This window comes from Talpa occidentalis, unplaced genomic scaffold (genome assembly GCF_014898055.3).
Source record: "Talpa occidentalis isolate TD23 unplaced genomic scaffold, MPIMG_talOcc4v2.1 talOcc4.12, whole genome shotgun sequence".
Classification (NCBI taxonomy): Eukaryota; Metazoa; Chordata; class Mammalia; order Eulipotyphla; family Talpidae; genus Talpa; species Talpa occidentalis.
Genome location: NW_023601212.1, coordinates 102,030,363 through 102,044,135, shown reverse-complemented (window position 1 = coordinate 102,044,135; position 13,773 = coordinate 102,030,363). Strand labels below are relative to the sequence as shown.

Below are 13,773 nucleotides of genomic sequence, written 5' to 3'. Positions count from 1 at the left end.
TCCCCGGAGCTGGGACCGAGCAGACATCCTGATGGCCTACGCAGCCATAGAGGGTAAGGTCATGGCCTCGGGACGCAGTCACACCAGCCCAGCTTCCTGGCCAGGAGCTGAGGGGCTCCAGGGGCAGCCGGGGCCTGGGGATTGGGATGCAGGGGCAACCCCCCCAACTGCTGAGGCCCCCTTCCTTTGTTGTTTACCACGCGATGCAGCACAGCTCTGATGAGGGCGGGATGTGCCCCCTCCGCTTCCTCCAGGACCGGGAGCAGGACAGTTGGGTCCGCTCTGGGGCCTGCCTGGGCCCAGCACACCCGCCCCCGGGGCCGTTCAGTAGTGACCCCGTCTGTCCTCATGGCACAGCAGGAAGGCCTGAGCCCCTCCCCTGGCCTGAGCCGCTGCGGCTGGGCTGCCTGCCCACCCCCACTTCCACCGACTGTGGCCCCGGGGTGTCCAGGCGCCCGGAGGCTCCCGCCTGATCTCTGGCCCCATCCCGCCCAGGCTACGTGGCCTACCGGGACGAGAGGGGCTCAGACTTCATCCAGACGCTGGTGGAGGTGCTGGGCGCTGACCCGCAGGGGGACCTGCTGGAGCTGCTGGCTGAGGTGTGCTGGGGCTGGATCCATGCGCCCCCCCCCCCTCCCGCCCGAGCCTTCCGACCCCCTCCTGCTGCCCGTGGGCGGGGCGGGGCGCCCGGCGGGTGACCCCGGGGCTGTGGGCCGCAGGCTTCCAGGAGGCTCGGGGGTTCCCAGGCTGGCGGAGACCCGCGGGGCCGGGGGCGGGGAGCTTCCCCGGCCGAGCGGCAGGTCGCGGGGACACGGCGAGGCCCCGCTTGAAGGGGCGGCCCCCCCGCGCGGCCCGGCCCCCCCGCCCCCCGGCGCTCGTGGGCTCAGGCGCGGCTTCTCCAGGTCAACCGGCGGGTGTGCGAGGCGGACGTGCTGGGGCCCGGCTGCGACGCGCGCCGCAAGGCCTGCCTGGAGGTCCGCAGCTCGCTGCGGCGCGGGGTGCGCCTGCGGGCCTGAGAGCGCGGGCGCCCCCGCCCCGGCCCCCCGCCCCCGGGCCCCGCCCCCCGTGACCCGCGGGCTGCAATAAACTCCGGCTGACGCTGCGCCCGACTCCCCTGCGGCCGCGCGGCGCGTGCGCGCCCGGGAACCGGAGGCCGGGCCGGGGCGCGGGGCGCGGGGCCCCCCTGGGCCGGCGGGGCGAGGGGCCGCGGGTCCACCTGCTCTCCGGCCCCCGCCCCCCGCGCTGGGCCGCGCGCGTGCGCTTGGTCTCATTTCAAATTCTCGGCGGCCAGGGAGCCGTCTGGGCCGCCGCGCTCCGGCGATGCTGTGGCGGGGGCGCCGCCCGAGGCCCGCGCGGGGGGCCCGGCCCGAACCCCAGCGGCGCGCCGCCCCGGCACCGGCTCCCGCTCGCCCTCCGCTCTGAGCATGCGCGTTGGGGCGCCCCGCGCAGGCGCCGGAAAACGTTTGAGCGGGGAAGCGGCGGCGCCTGCGAGCGTGGGGCCGCGTGGCCTAATGGATAAGGCGTCTGATTCCGGATCAGAAGATTGAGGGTTCGAGTCCCTTCGTGGTCGCTGCCGGGTTTGCTTTTTCGCCTCCGAGTAAAATTTTCCCTCTCGGGACGGCGCCCGCGCGGGCCGCGGACCCCCAGCCGCGCCTGCCCTGCCCGCCTCGGGCCCGCGCCAGGCTGCGGGGGCGCCCCGCGGATCCGGCCGGCGGCGGCGAGGGCGGGCCGGGGACCTCGCGGTCGCGGGCGTGACGTCTCTGCCGGCGCCGCGGCTCGAACGTGGCTGCGGCGGCGAGTGTCACGTCGTGGCACAGGAACGTTGGAGACAGGCCCGGCGTCCCCGGCGTCCCCGAGCGCGCCGCGGGCGTCTCCAGGCCGCACCCGGCGGGGCCCTTTATCCAGGAGCGGCCTCGCCGGCGGGGCCCCCGGCCCGGCCTCGCGGGGCGGCACCTCGCGGGCCCGCACATGGGCGCGGGGCGGGGGGCGGGGAGGCCGAGGGGTAGCGGGGCGGGGGGCGCAGGGGGGCGCGGGCGGGGCCGAGGGGGAGCGGGGCGGGGGCGCAGGGGGGGCCGAGGGGGAGCGGGGCGGCGGGGGGCGGGGCAGGGGGCGCCCTCGCGGGAGCCGCGCGGAGGCCCGGAGCCCGCGGATACGGCGAGCGCGCCCGGCGCTCGAGGGCGCACGCGGAGCCCTGGCGGCCGCGCTCGCGGGGGGCCCGGGGCGGCTCCGCGCGCGCCCCTCGAAGGGGCCGAGCTCGCCGGGCCTGGAGCCCAGCCCGCCTCCGCGCGAAGACACCCCGCGGGCCGAGGCGGGGGTGGCTCGGGGGTCCCGGCGGCCCCGCGCGGCCTCTTCCGCGGGTCCGAGCCGGAGCGGGGGGCGGGAGGAACGCCGGGGTGCGGCGCGGTGACTTGGGGGGCCGCGCCGAGGAGACCGCGGACTGGTCTGAGTCCACGACGCCGGGCGCTCGGCAGCCCCGGTGGCCTAATGGATAAGGCATTGGCCTCCTAAGCCAGGGATTGTGGGTTCGAGTCCCACCCGGGGTACGGGCGGTCGCGTTTTAGACTTGGGGGGCGGCCTAGTCTTCGTGGTAACCCCCGCGAAGAAGGCACCTCGAGTCGTTGACACCATAGAGTCTTCGACTGTTCTCTCGCCAGGGCCTCCCCTTTTCAGCTCCCAGGGAATCGCTGGCGCCCCCGCCCCGTGCTGCAGAGGGAGGATCCGGGGTCCTTTTCTAGGTGTGTTCCCGGATTGCGGTTCCATGCATTTTTTCAAAGTCCTTGTCCTTTCTGAGCAGGCACAGTTATTATGAAATTATTCGACAATTGACTTGATTTAAAATAATGGCCTGAGTGGTGTGGTGAGCTGCCAGCACTGGATTGTGTCCTTGGCACTTGCTGGGGCGTCCTCACCGCGCACAGGGGCCTGAGTGGCACTGATGGTGTAGTAACATGTGGGCACATGTTTCACGAGATACACATGTCGACAGGCCTCACCGCTCCACCCTGACATACATGCAGTTTTATTTCTCAAATATACTTTACTACGCTGGGGAAATTATAAAGGGCTGACTGGAGAGGTGGCCCTGAGTTGACCATGGCCGGAGCCGGGGACCTGAGGGGACGTTCCGGACATGTTTGAACTAGCCCATAATCGCCTTTTCTGTTTTGGATGCACACAAACATGGCTTCGTCCTCGAGGTGAAGGTCTCTGCAGTCACAGGACGTGCTGTAGAGAACCCCCCTGTACCTTCCACCCCTGCAGCTCGGGCCTCCTCTTTCCCTCCCACCTGGGATCCCATCATCTTCACTGAAACCGGGGCCGCCTCTGCGGTGTCTGCAGAGAGCTGGGCCATAGAGCCAGCCCAGGATGCTAGGCTTCCCTTCCCAGTTTTGTCTCCCAATTTCCAGAAGAGTAAAGCAGATTCGCTTCCATAACGGGTGGGCCTCGCCCAATCAGTTGAAGGTCTTCAGAGAACAGACCGAGTTTCCCCAGGAGGAAGGAATTCAGCCTCAGACCGCTTTCCAGTGCAAAACTGCAGCGTCCACTCTGCACCCTGGGAATGCCCAGTGTGCCCACCTGTCTTGCAAAACCCACGTTCTGGTCCTCACAGTCGTGTAGGCCACTTCCTTGTCTTCTTTCTCAACACGTGTTCTGTGTCTCGGGAGAACTCTGATTAGTGTCTCTTTAGAAGGAAGAGGGGGCTGCAGTCCAAACACCAGGGGAACCAAATGCGCCTCCCCTTTAGCCCAGCTGCTCCCCCCGGCGCCGGTATCTCGACCCCCTGGATTTTCTGATGAGGAGCCGGATAGAACCAGGCCAGGAGCCAAGGTTGCGTGGGAGGGGTGGAGCCGGGAACCGGTGCGGGGGCCACCTGGCCTGGCGACTCGCGGCTGCAGAGCTCGGGGGCTGAGGTTGATGACCTTCGGCCCTCCCACCCCATCCCGGAAAAGGAATCCCTCTTCCCTCCCACCCCCCTCTCGGGCTCCGCACACCTCAGCGGTCCTCGGAGTATCCCCCAGATTCCAGTTTCATGCCACTCGAGGAAAGGGAGCAGGCCAATGAGGGGACCACTTCCCTGTCCCTCCAGGGCAGGGACACCCTGCTGGAGGAGGTCCCCGCCAAGCCCAGGATAGCTGAAACGCCGCTTCCAGGACGTCTGTCGTCTCGGTGGGACGGACAACCCTGAAGCGGCGGTTCGGTTCCTACGCATGGAAGTGTCAGCTCTGATGTGAGCAGGGGACAGCAAAAGCTCAGGCGGCAGGAGCTGGGCGGGCCGGGCCACGCCTCCTCCCTGGGGATGATGCGTCAGCTCAGTCCCAAAACCAAAGGGACAAAACTCACGCCCAACGTGGGGCTCGAACCCACGACCCTGAGATTAAGAGTCTCATGCTCTACCGACTGAGCTAGCCGGGCAGCTGCGCCCCAGTTGCCCGCGGGCGTGTGGAGTTCTCCAGGGCGTCGGAAATGGCGGAGGCCGGTCTGGGGTCCGCGCACCCGTCGCCCGCGCCGGAGGTTCTCTCCAAGGAGCGGCCCGGGCTCTGCCTGTGGGTCCACCCGTCGTCGGCGCAGCCCCGGCAGCCCAAGGGGCCGGAAAGTAGGGACCAAGGGCCTCGGCGCGACCTGCGCTCACGCCTGAGAGGCGCCCCTCCCGAGCGCAGCCGTCCCTCTTTCTTTCCTTGGTTCATTTACCGTGCATGCAGGAGCCGGCCCAGGCCGAGGCGCGGGAGGGTGAGAGCCTCCACCAGAGTCGGGGGAACAGAACAGGCAGGCGGACCGCAAGCACTGCTGCGGGGAGCGGCGGGCGGCAGGAGGGGTCTGCCGCGCCCTGTGGGTAGCTCCGCGGCGGAGAATGCTCGAGCCCGCGCCGCAGAGGCTGCGGATGCGCGCAACCGCCTGCGCCAGCGGGAGGCCCTGCCCCTCCTCACTCAGCCCCGGGCGGGCGGCCTGGAGCAAAGCAGCCGGCTCCAGGGCCCGCGTGGGGACCGTGGGGGCGCCCTCCGACCCGCGTGGATGCTGGGCCCCTGGCCGGGGCCGCTGACCCCGGAGGCCGAACTCAGACCCCGGCTCGGCTGCGGACAGCCCCGCGGGGCCGTGCGGGACCGGCCTCTTTCTGGAGACGCGGGAGGCAGCCCCGGGCGGCAGAGCCACGGAGGGTGAGCTTTTCGGAGGGTCTATCGGAGCACTCCCCCGGCCTCGCAGGCCCTTGCCCCCTTGCTTTGTCCCCTGTCCCACCTCCAGTTGTTGGGGCGCACGGAGGAGCTGGGGGGCCGGCTCTGCCGTCACCCGCCCCTGCCGGAACCCAGCCCGAGCCTGCCCGACTCCGTCCCCTGCACAGCTCGGGGCCCAGGCTCCTGGGGACACACGTCAGCAGCAGCCCGTCAGGTCGGCTCGTTGGTCTAGGGGTATGATTCTCGCTTTGGGTGCGAGAGGTCCCGGGTTCAAATCCCGGACGAGCCCAGCTCTTTTCTGACATCCATATCTTTTCAGGGTGAAGGCTCAGGTGCCGCCCCCAGCAGCTACCCCCCGGGAGGTTGGAGCGCGGTGCTGCCCCCAGTGGCTACTGCTCCGAGGTTGGAGGGCGCCAGTTCCTTGGCAGCGCAGGGCCGTTCCCCGGCACCCTCCTCGATGCGGCCGCTGTCCCTCCCTGGGCCAGGCGGGCCCTCCATGCCTGAGCCTCGTCCTGGACTGGCCAGTTTGAATCATTTTGACCCGCACAGGTGCTGTCGCTGGTAGCCTGCTACCTGGTCTTGGGGTGAGCCGGCCAGGAGGCCAGTGGGCCAAGGACGAGGGCCTGGCCAGTGGTTTGCTGCTCCAGAAATCTGCAGGCTTAGCAGACCCCACCCGTCAGAGCAATGAAGTAGAGAAAAGAAAGGCTTCTAAAAACGGCAGGGACTGAGTCTGTTGGAAATTCCTGGGACCCTCGTCCACGGCCCAGCAGGCCAGGGGTTTCCTTCCAGAGCTCCGGCCTGGAGAGCTGAGCGCAGGGCCAGAGTCCCTGGGTGAGTAGCCGGGCAGGAGGGCGGGAGGGGCTCGGCCTGACCTACACGGGCCTGGGCCGTGAGTCTTGGACTACGGGGGAAGGGTCCCCCAGTGTGTGGTGTGGGAGGGGGTGTGGTCTGGAACATGGGGCTGTTCAAGTCAGTTCCCAGCTTCAGGCGCAGCCCAGCTCTTGGCCCACCCAGCTCTTGACCCCATCCAGCTCTTGACCCGACCAGCCTGTGGATGGGACCCAGCTCTTGACCCGTGATGGGAGGACCAGGGGGCTTTCCCTCTCCGATGGCCTGTTTTCCACTTGTGGAGGGGAAAGTGGTGGACTGGACACCCCAAAACCCAAATGGGGGTTGATGACTTGTAGTCTCGGCATGTGGCAAGGCTGCCCCATTCCTCTCCTGTCGTGGGCGCCTGAGTCGGGCTGTGAGACCCCAGGAGGAGCGTAGACCATCCCAGAGCCAGGGCGGAGCCAGGACTCCTTATTGATGGCGGCCACAGGGGTACTAAGCCTGAGGCTCGTTGGTCTAGGGGTATGATTCTCGCTTAGGGTGCGAGAGGTCCCGGGTTCAAATCCCGGACGAGCCCCTCTTTTAAGCTCGTGGCCTGGATCTCCGAGTTCCCCACCAGCTGGGCCTTGTGGTCCCCGCCCTGGGCTGGGCTGCTCTGCCCTGAGGGGTCATCGCGTTCTGGGGGTCGCAGGCACATGCCCACCGTAGTAGTCTCAGCAAAATTTAAGCTTTTCAGGATGGCGGGTTCGCTGATGGGGGGCGGAAGAGCCAACTCCACACCCCAAGGTCACTGGGACCAGTGGGCTGTCGGGGCGGCGGGGAGCCCAACGGCACCCCCTAGCGGCTGGGCCCGGAGGCTACACCCGAGACAACTGGGCCAGGAGGGCCCAAAAGAGCGCCCAACGTGGGGCTCGAACCCACGACCCTGAGATTAAGAGTCTCATGCTCTACCGACTGAGCTAGCCGGGCGGTGCTGCTCGCCCGGGATCCACCTGCCGTCCATGAACGGAGTGACCCGCGGCTCAGGCCGGCCGAGGCGGGGCCGCCCAGGCTCCCTGCGCCCGCGGGGCGGGGGTGGGGGCGGCCGGAACCGGCCCGGCGGGCGGGCTCTGTGAGCCTCAGAGGAGGCGGCGCCGGCCGCCGAGCCGGCAGGTCTCGCCTGGAGCGCGGGCTGGTTCTGTCAGGCAAGGGTTTTATTTGAAGGTGTTAAAAAATATCAAAAAGTGATACCAAAAGTGTCACGGCTGGAGCGACGCGCTGCGTGCTTCGCAGGGGCCAGGGGGAGGAGAAGGGTCTGGGGCGCCCCCCTCGCGGCCCCGCTCCCAGCTTAGGGCGCGGCGGCCGCCCCCCCCACGCTGCTGTCAGAGCCGGCGCCGGGGTCAGCCGGGGCCTGGGGCGCGCTGCGGCCGGGGCGGGCGGCGGCTCCGTGGGTGCCTCCAGCTTCCCCCGCGAGGAGCGCGGGAGTCGCCCGGCTAGCTCAGTCGGTAGAGCATGAGACTCTTAATCTCAGGGTCGTGGGTTCGAGCCCCACGTTGGGCGCTGCTTTTGTGCCTCGGGGAGCCTTCCCTGCCCCCCCTCCTGAGCTGTCTGGGAACCGTCACTCAGCACTCCGGGCCCCGAGGGGTCGCAGGCCGGCTTGGCAGCCCTGGCAGGAGGGCCCGCCGGGTGGAATGGGCCAGGGCAGAGCCCCTAGCCTAGTGGTGGACAAATGGGGGCCCTGGAGGCTCTAGCTTACTGGCATTTTGGGTGCTCTCCATCGTCCAGGGAACCCCCGCTGGAAGGGCGCAGCAGCCGAGTGATCTCCGGAGAGCATCAGGTCCTTCCTCCCCCACCCCCGTGGTTCTTCAGCTTGAGGACACTGGGGCTCCGGTGCGGGGGAGGAGGTGATGCCCCCGGCTTCCCAGAGAGGGAGCAGATGTGACAGGAACAGAGCGTGGTCCCCTGCCCCAGATCCTGAGCGCCCCAAGCCGAGCTGTCCCCCACCCCCCAGCAGGGAGCTGGCGAGACCACCTCCAGGGGCACTCAGGCGACAGCCCGCAGCAGGGCCTTCCCCAGCACAGCCCTCCCGGCTGAGCTGGGACCAGGCGCTGCTGCTTCCCAGATCCCGGTTGCCTCGGCGCGTCCGTGGGGAAAGGGAGCAGGAGTTCTGCAGGCAGGGGGTCTGCCTGCCCCTCCTACTCTGGGATAAGAAGACCGTTGCAGCTCCAGACCCCCAACTCCCCCCCCCACCCCGGGGCCCAGTTCAGGTGAGAGCATGGCTGGTCACGGAGCGGTCACCCAAAACAGCCCCCCGGTTCCCAGCCAACTCAGAGGGCAGAGCGCTAGACCCAGGGCTGCTGCTGGGCCTCCTGGGGCCGCCCTGTGCTCCCCTTTAGGCCGGTCAGGCGCTGGCGGGGGCCACGCCTTCCCCCAAGGAACAGGGAGACTTGACCAAGTAAGACATGGAAATCGGACAGTAATTGTGAGCCCCAAATTTCTGATTGCTCTCAGGATAGCTCACTCCCTGCTACTTTTGAAATATCAGAGATGAAGGCATTTCCCCGCTTGCTCTTCCCCCATGGGGACCAGTGATTAGTGGCTGCACCTCAGGGCTTCTGCGCCCCCACTCCCCCGTTCACCCCCAGCCAGAGCTCCAGGAACATGGCTTCCCCTGGCTGAGACCAGAGCCTGGGCCGCCCCAGCAGGCAAGGCCTGGAGAGGGGAGCCCCCTCTTTCTTCAGAAGGAGAGGCTGCATGGTGGGTCTCCCTCCTCTGAGGGCTGGGCCTGGGGGGAGCAGCATTGCTCTCAGGAATCTGCTTCTGGGACCCCAAAGGGCTCAGACATTGAAGATGTTTGTGACCGTCCTCTTCTCGAGATTTCTGCTTCCCTGCATTTGGGCCCAGACAGGGACAAAGCTCTCGCAGGGGGGAGCGGGGCTCTGACGCCAGCCCCCCCCCCACAAGGCCCTCACACAGGGCCCAGGGATTAGCCCCCCTCCCTCACAGAGATCCCACTGGGATCACACCGGGAGTTCAGGGGTGGTGGCCCAGCAAGGATTCCCGCCCCCCACCGAACTACCAAACCCCCCGGGGCAGGGGTGCTCCCCTCTGGGTGAGGCCCGGCGCCCTCCGCTGGCCCCCGGCCTCCAGATTCCGCGCCTCCACTGCCCTTAAGAAACACCGGCCCCCGACTAGGGGTCCTGGGGGTGCGGTCTCAGTGCGGGGGACCGCGCTCTTGGGAGCAGGCCGAGCGCCCCGACAGAACGGTGCTGCCCGGGGCCCGGGGTGACCCGCCGCGCCTGCCTCTCCAGGACGCGCCGCTCCTCCTGCGCCCGCACCGCGCCCGGCCGGCGCCCGGGAAGGCCCGGGACCTGCGCCCCCGGGCGGCGGGGAGACTGGGCCTCCGGGGCGCCCCCCTCCCGCGCGCACGGCCTTGGGGCTGGGGCTCAGGACCCGGGGAGAGGCGGCCCCGGCCCCCCGCCGCCCCGCGCGCGCGCAGCACCCGGGGCCGGAGGTCGCGGGCGGCGGGGGGCTCGGCCCAGCCTCGGCCGCCGGTGCCCGCCGGGGAGACCCCGCCCCGCCGCCCCGGGGGCACCCCGCACCCAGCCTTCCCCGGCCTTGAGCTCGGGGCTCCCCTCCTGCGCGCGACGGGCCGCGCCCCCGAGGTCCGGGTCATAAGGGCGCGCCGGAGCGCGGCCGCCGCGGCTCGTTGGTCTAGGGGTATGATTCTCGCTTAGGGTGCGAGAGGTCCCGGGTTCAAATCCCGGACGAGCCCCGCGGCCCTTTTACAGAACCGCCGGCGCGCCCCGTCCACGCCCCGCGCCGCCGCCGACGTGCGTCGAAGCCGGGGAGCCCTTAGTTTTGCGCAGAAGTCCCGGGGTGCGGGAGGCGCGGGCTCCGGGGTCACAGGGAGAGCAGGGCCCCCGCAGCCGGCCTCCGCGGGCGGGCCCGGGAGGGGCGCACAGCTCCGGGGCTCGGTCCAGCGCGACCCGGCGAGCCTCGCCGCCCTCTGCGCGGCCGCGCGCGGTGCTCACCCCGCGACCAGGGCGGGAGGGGGGTGAAGGCCGAGGGGCCGCGCGCTCCTGCCCGTTGTCTCTGCGGGTTCTCCCTGCTCCTCTCCCCCCTCCCCCCTCCAGGGCCCCCCACCTGGGCGCCCCGCCGACCGCGGGCCCGCGCCGGGGGGCGAGCGGGGGGTTCGCGGGCGCGGGGCCGGCGCGGGGCTCGGCGTCGAGGCCCCTTCCCGGCGACTGGGGGCGCCAGGGGTTTGATTGGGGCCCCGAAGCCGTCGCTGGCCCCCGCGAGCTGCTGGTCGCGAGAGCGAAGGTCCCCGCTCCGCCCGCAGCCGCGGGGGCGCCCCTCGGGCCGGGCCCCTTCCTGGGCGGGCGGCCTGTCGGGGCGCCGCGTCCTGACGCGCACTCGCGAGCGCGCGGGGGCCGGGCCGGGTCGCCCCGCTTTCCGCCGGGGGCGCTGACGCTCGAGGCCCGGCCGCGCGCCCGGGGGGCTTCGGGTCGCTCCGGCCGCGCCCACAGGAGACGTTGGGCCCGGAGGGCGAGCGCGGCCCGCGGCGGGGCCCCGGGGGGCAGGGCCCGGCGCGGGAGGGGGCGCTCCGGCCGTCCCCCGGAAAGGGGGCCCTGAAAGTGGGCGCCGGCCGCCTCCGGAGGCGCGAGGCGGGTCTCGGGCTGCTCCCGCCCCCGACTCGGGACCCGCGCGCGACGAGAAGGGGGCGCCCAGCCCCGGGTCCTCTCCGCGGCGCGCCCCTCCCGGGCGGGCCGGGGTCTCGCGCGCGGGGGGCAGGGCGGCCCCTGGCGCTTCGCCCCGGTTTCCTCGGCCGTCGAGGGCGTCCCCGGCGGGGATCCGGGTGTGGGTGGCTCGGGGGGCTCTGCTGGCCCCGGGGACGGGCGGGAGTGCGCGAGGCCCCCCAGGAGCTCTCTCTGCGGGGTGCGGAGGGGACCTCCCCGCGCTCCGGGACCCCGCGAAGGGGGGTTGGCGGGGGGGGGGCGGCGGGGAAACGTCGGGGCTCGGGCTCTGGGCAGCGCAAGGGCCTGGCCCGGCTCTGCGCCCCCCGCGCGTGCCTGGGGAGCGAGGGGCGGGAGCGAGCGCGCGTGGTCAGGGCGCAGAGGCGGGCGGGCCTCGGGGGGACAGGCGGTGTCGGGGTGCGCCACCGGTCCCGCCCGCCTCCCGCCCGCGCCGCGCCGCGCTCCGCCGGGCGGCGGGTCCAGCCGCGCCCCGAGCACCCACAATTGTCCAGCACGGGGCGGGGCGGCCCGAGGGCTTTAGGGTCGGGCCGGCGCTCCCCGTCGGGCCCAGAAGCGTCCGCGGCGCGCTGGACGCGTTATTTCTGCCTTTAATGTCCTCAGGGAGGAGCCCGGGCGTCCGCCCCAGTGGCCTAATGGATAAGGCATTGGCCTCCTAAGCCAGGGATTGTGGGTTCGAGTCCCACCTGGGGTAGCGCCTGCGGCGGCGACTTTTTGGAGCAGACGAAGGCCCAGCAGTCCCCGGAATCTGCCTCCGACGAGAGACCACGGGGGGGGGGGGACCCCCAGGGCGGGAAGCGAGCGCTTACTTGGGTCAATATTGTTTCAGCCCCGAAGGCCCGGGGCGGCCGGCTCGGCCCGCGGGCGCTGACTCTGCGGCCCGGAGGAACCCCCCCGACCGGAGGAACCCCCGCCCGCGCCGGGCCTCGGCCGCCCCCTCCAAGAAGAAAACCGAAGCAGGTGCCGGGGCGGGGCGGGGGGCGGGGGGCGCCTCCAGGGTCGCTGCTCCGGTGACTTTCCTCACGTCTCCGGGCCGCGGGCGCGTGGGGGTCCCGCAGGGTGTGGGGCCTGGCGGGTGCCGTCGGGGGGCGGCCGGGGGCTCCCGCAAGGCCGCGGAGGTGCCGGGGGCGTCGCCGTCAGCCGGCCAGGTCTGCCGCGGGCGCCGGGCCCCCCACGCCCGCCCGCAAGCAGGCACACCCCGCGCCGGAGAGGGGGCGCTGCGCGGGCGAGCCGGGGCGGGAGGAGGCCCGGGGAGGGCCCGGCTCTGCTCCCAGGCCGGCCGGTCTCCGGGCCTTGAACGTCCAGGGCGGCAGCTGCGGCGTGCGGGGCGCTCGGCGAGCACTCGCGGGGGCGGACCCCGCGGCCCGGCGGGCGGGGACGCAGAGTTTACGGGCCTGGGGGCGCGCCCTGCGGGGCGGGGTCCATCCCGCGAGTCCCTGCTCCACCCGCTGACCCGGAGCCCGGGGTCGAGGGCCGCGGGGCCGCCGGGAACCTCCCCGAGGGGGGGATCCGCGGCCACCCGGCGCCCCGGCTTCCTCTCCCTCCCCACAGGGCCGCGGGGCCGGAACCGGAGCACCCATCACGCGCGCCTGGCTGCCGGCGCAGCCCGGCTAGCTCAGTCGGTAGAGCATGAGACTCTTAATCTCAGGGTCGTGGGTTCGAGCCCCACGTTGGGCGCAGGCCTCCTTTTCTCCGGACGGGCTCTTCAGCTTAAACTCTTGCCTTCAAAGTAAACTTAAAAATTGAGAGACAATTCTTAATGGGCCTCCTGGGGATGCTACAGCAATGAGCCCCACATCTGTAATTAAAATTTTTCTAGTAGCCCCAAGACAACTTTTAAAGTGAAATTGATTTCATAGTAGCTTTTAACCAATTTATTATAATTTCCAATGCAGCATATACGTTATTGCATGTATTATATCCTCAGTCTTAGCACTTTTGACATTTTGCATCAGATGGATGCGTGTGTGGTCTGTCTGGGTCTTGTCCAGGGTGGAGCTGCAGCCTGGACCTCGTCGTCTAGCACCCTACAATTGTGACAACCCAAAGTGTCTCCATACACTGTCCAGATTCCCCTGGAGGGCAACTGGCTGGGGTATGGCCCCCATGTCTGGAGGGTCAGGGCATCCCTGCTGGCACCAGCAGTTCTGTGTGGAACCTGACAGGAGGCCTGGCTGGTGTGGGCTCAGAGAGGGCCCAGTCTGCAACAGCCAGCCCAGAAGGGCCCCTGGGGGCAGGAGATGGGCTTTCTTGGAGCGCTGAAAGAGTCAGTGCGCTGAGCCCAGTGGCACTCCCGCTTCTCAGCAGCCGAGCCAGAGGGTGAGAAGACGCCCATGGGTCTATGGTGTTGAGCTTGAATTGGAGACATCGGCGTGGACTCCTGGTTTTCCAGAAAGGCAGGGAGACAGAGACAGATGGGTGATGGAGAACCGTATACCGGGTACTTGAAACAACATTTGTTTCTCAGAGTGCCGGAGGCCGGGCGTCCAAAGTCAAGGTGTGGCAGACATCTTGTGTGGTGAGGACCCCCTACCCATTTTCAGAGAGGCTGTCTTCTCGTGTCCTCACAGGGCGGGAAGAGCAGGGAGCTCGCTGGGTGGAAGGGTGGCTTTTACCTGCGCATCCACCCTCCTACCTAATCACCCCAAAGGTCTCACCTCCAAACACCATCACATGGGAGGTTGGATTTCAATATAGGATTGGGGGGTGCACAGACTTCAGTCCACAGCGGTACAAATGTGCGTGCATGTATCTACACACACACACACACACACTCTTCCAAACTTTGTCTCCAAAAGAGCCTGCAGAGAGCAACACTAGGCTAGCAGGGAGCACGCTGAATGCCCGGAAATTACCAGCACCGAAGACTTCAAGGACTCAATCCTGCCAAATATCATCGCCCATGGTAATCTCGCTGGACCCAGGTGGCTGCAGCCCCGCCCTGGCGCTCGGGCCATCCTGCTGACCCTGGATTCCAGCAGCTGATCAAACCCTCCCTGCGTGCTAAGTTTAAGGTTTGGGATGTTTCTTTATTTTTTTAT

General features: G+C 69.7%; 10 non-coding genes across 10 annotated transcripts; 8 read left to right on the top strand and 2 right to left on the bottom strand.

Annotated features, from left to right (window-relative positions):
- Positions 1–1,497: 1,497 nt before the first annotated feature.
- Positions 1,498–1,570, top strand: TRNAR-CCG (transfer RNA arginine (anticodon CCG)). Its single transcript has one exon. It is a non-coding gene; the product is annotated as a tRNA-Arg (tRNA).
- Positions 1,571–2,470: 900 nt separating this feature from the next.
- Positions 2,471–2,543, top strand: TRNAR-CCU (transfer RNA arginine (anticodon CCU)). The gene has a single exon. It is a non-coding gene; the product is annotated as a tRNA-Arg (tRNA).
- Positions 2,544–4,340: 1,797 nt separating this feature from the next.
- TRNAK-CUU (transfer RNA lysine (anticodon CUU)) lies at positions 4,341–4,413 on the bottom strand. The gene has a single exon. It is a non-coding gene; the product is annotated as a tRNA-Lys (tRNA).
- A 972-nt stretch (positions 4,414–5,385) lies between these two features.
- TRNAP-UGG (transfer RNA proline (anticodon UGG)) lies at positions 5,386–5,457 on the top strand. Its single transcript has one exon. It is a non-coding gene; the product is annotated as a tRNA-Pro (tRNA).
- A 1,047-nt stretch (positions 5,458–6,504) lies between these two features.
- On the top strand, positions 6,505–6,576 carry TRNAP-AGG (transfer RNA proline (anticodon AGG)). The gene has a single exon. It is a non-coding gene; the product is annotated as a tRNA-Pro (tRNA).
- A 319-nt stretch (positions 6,577–6,895) lies between these two features.
- On the bottom strand, positions 6,896–6,968 carry TRNAK-CUU (transfer RNA lysine (anticodon CUU)). The gene has a single exon. It is a non-coding gene; the product is annotated as a tRNA-Lys (tRNA).
- Positions 6,969–7,465: 497 nt separating this feature from the next.
- Positions 7,466–7,538, top strand: TRNAK-CUU (transfer RNA lysine (anticodon CUU)). Its single transcript has one exon. It is a non-coding gene; the product is annotated as a tRNA-Lys (tRNA).
- A 2,143-nt stretch (positions 7,539–9,681) lies between these two features.
- Positions 9,682–9,753, top strand: TRNAP-AGG (transfer RNA proline (anticodon AGG)). The gene has a single exon. It is a non-coding gene; the product is annotated as a tRNA-Pro (tRNA).
- A 1,600-nt stretch (positions 9,754–11,353) lies between these two features.
- TRNAR-CCU (transfer RNA arginine (anticodon CCU)) lies at positions 11,354–11,426 on the top strand. The gene has a single exon. It is a non-coding gene; the product is annotated as a tRNA-Arg (tRNA).
- Positions 11,427–12,336: 910 nt separating this feature from the next.
- Positions 12,337–12,409, top strand: TRNAK-CUU (transfer RNA lysine (anticodon CUU)). The gene has a single exon. It is a non-coding gene; the product is annotated as a tRNA-Lys (tRNA).
- The last annotated feature ends 1,364 nt before the right edge of the window (positions 12,410–13,773 follow it).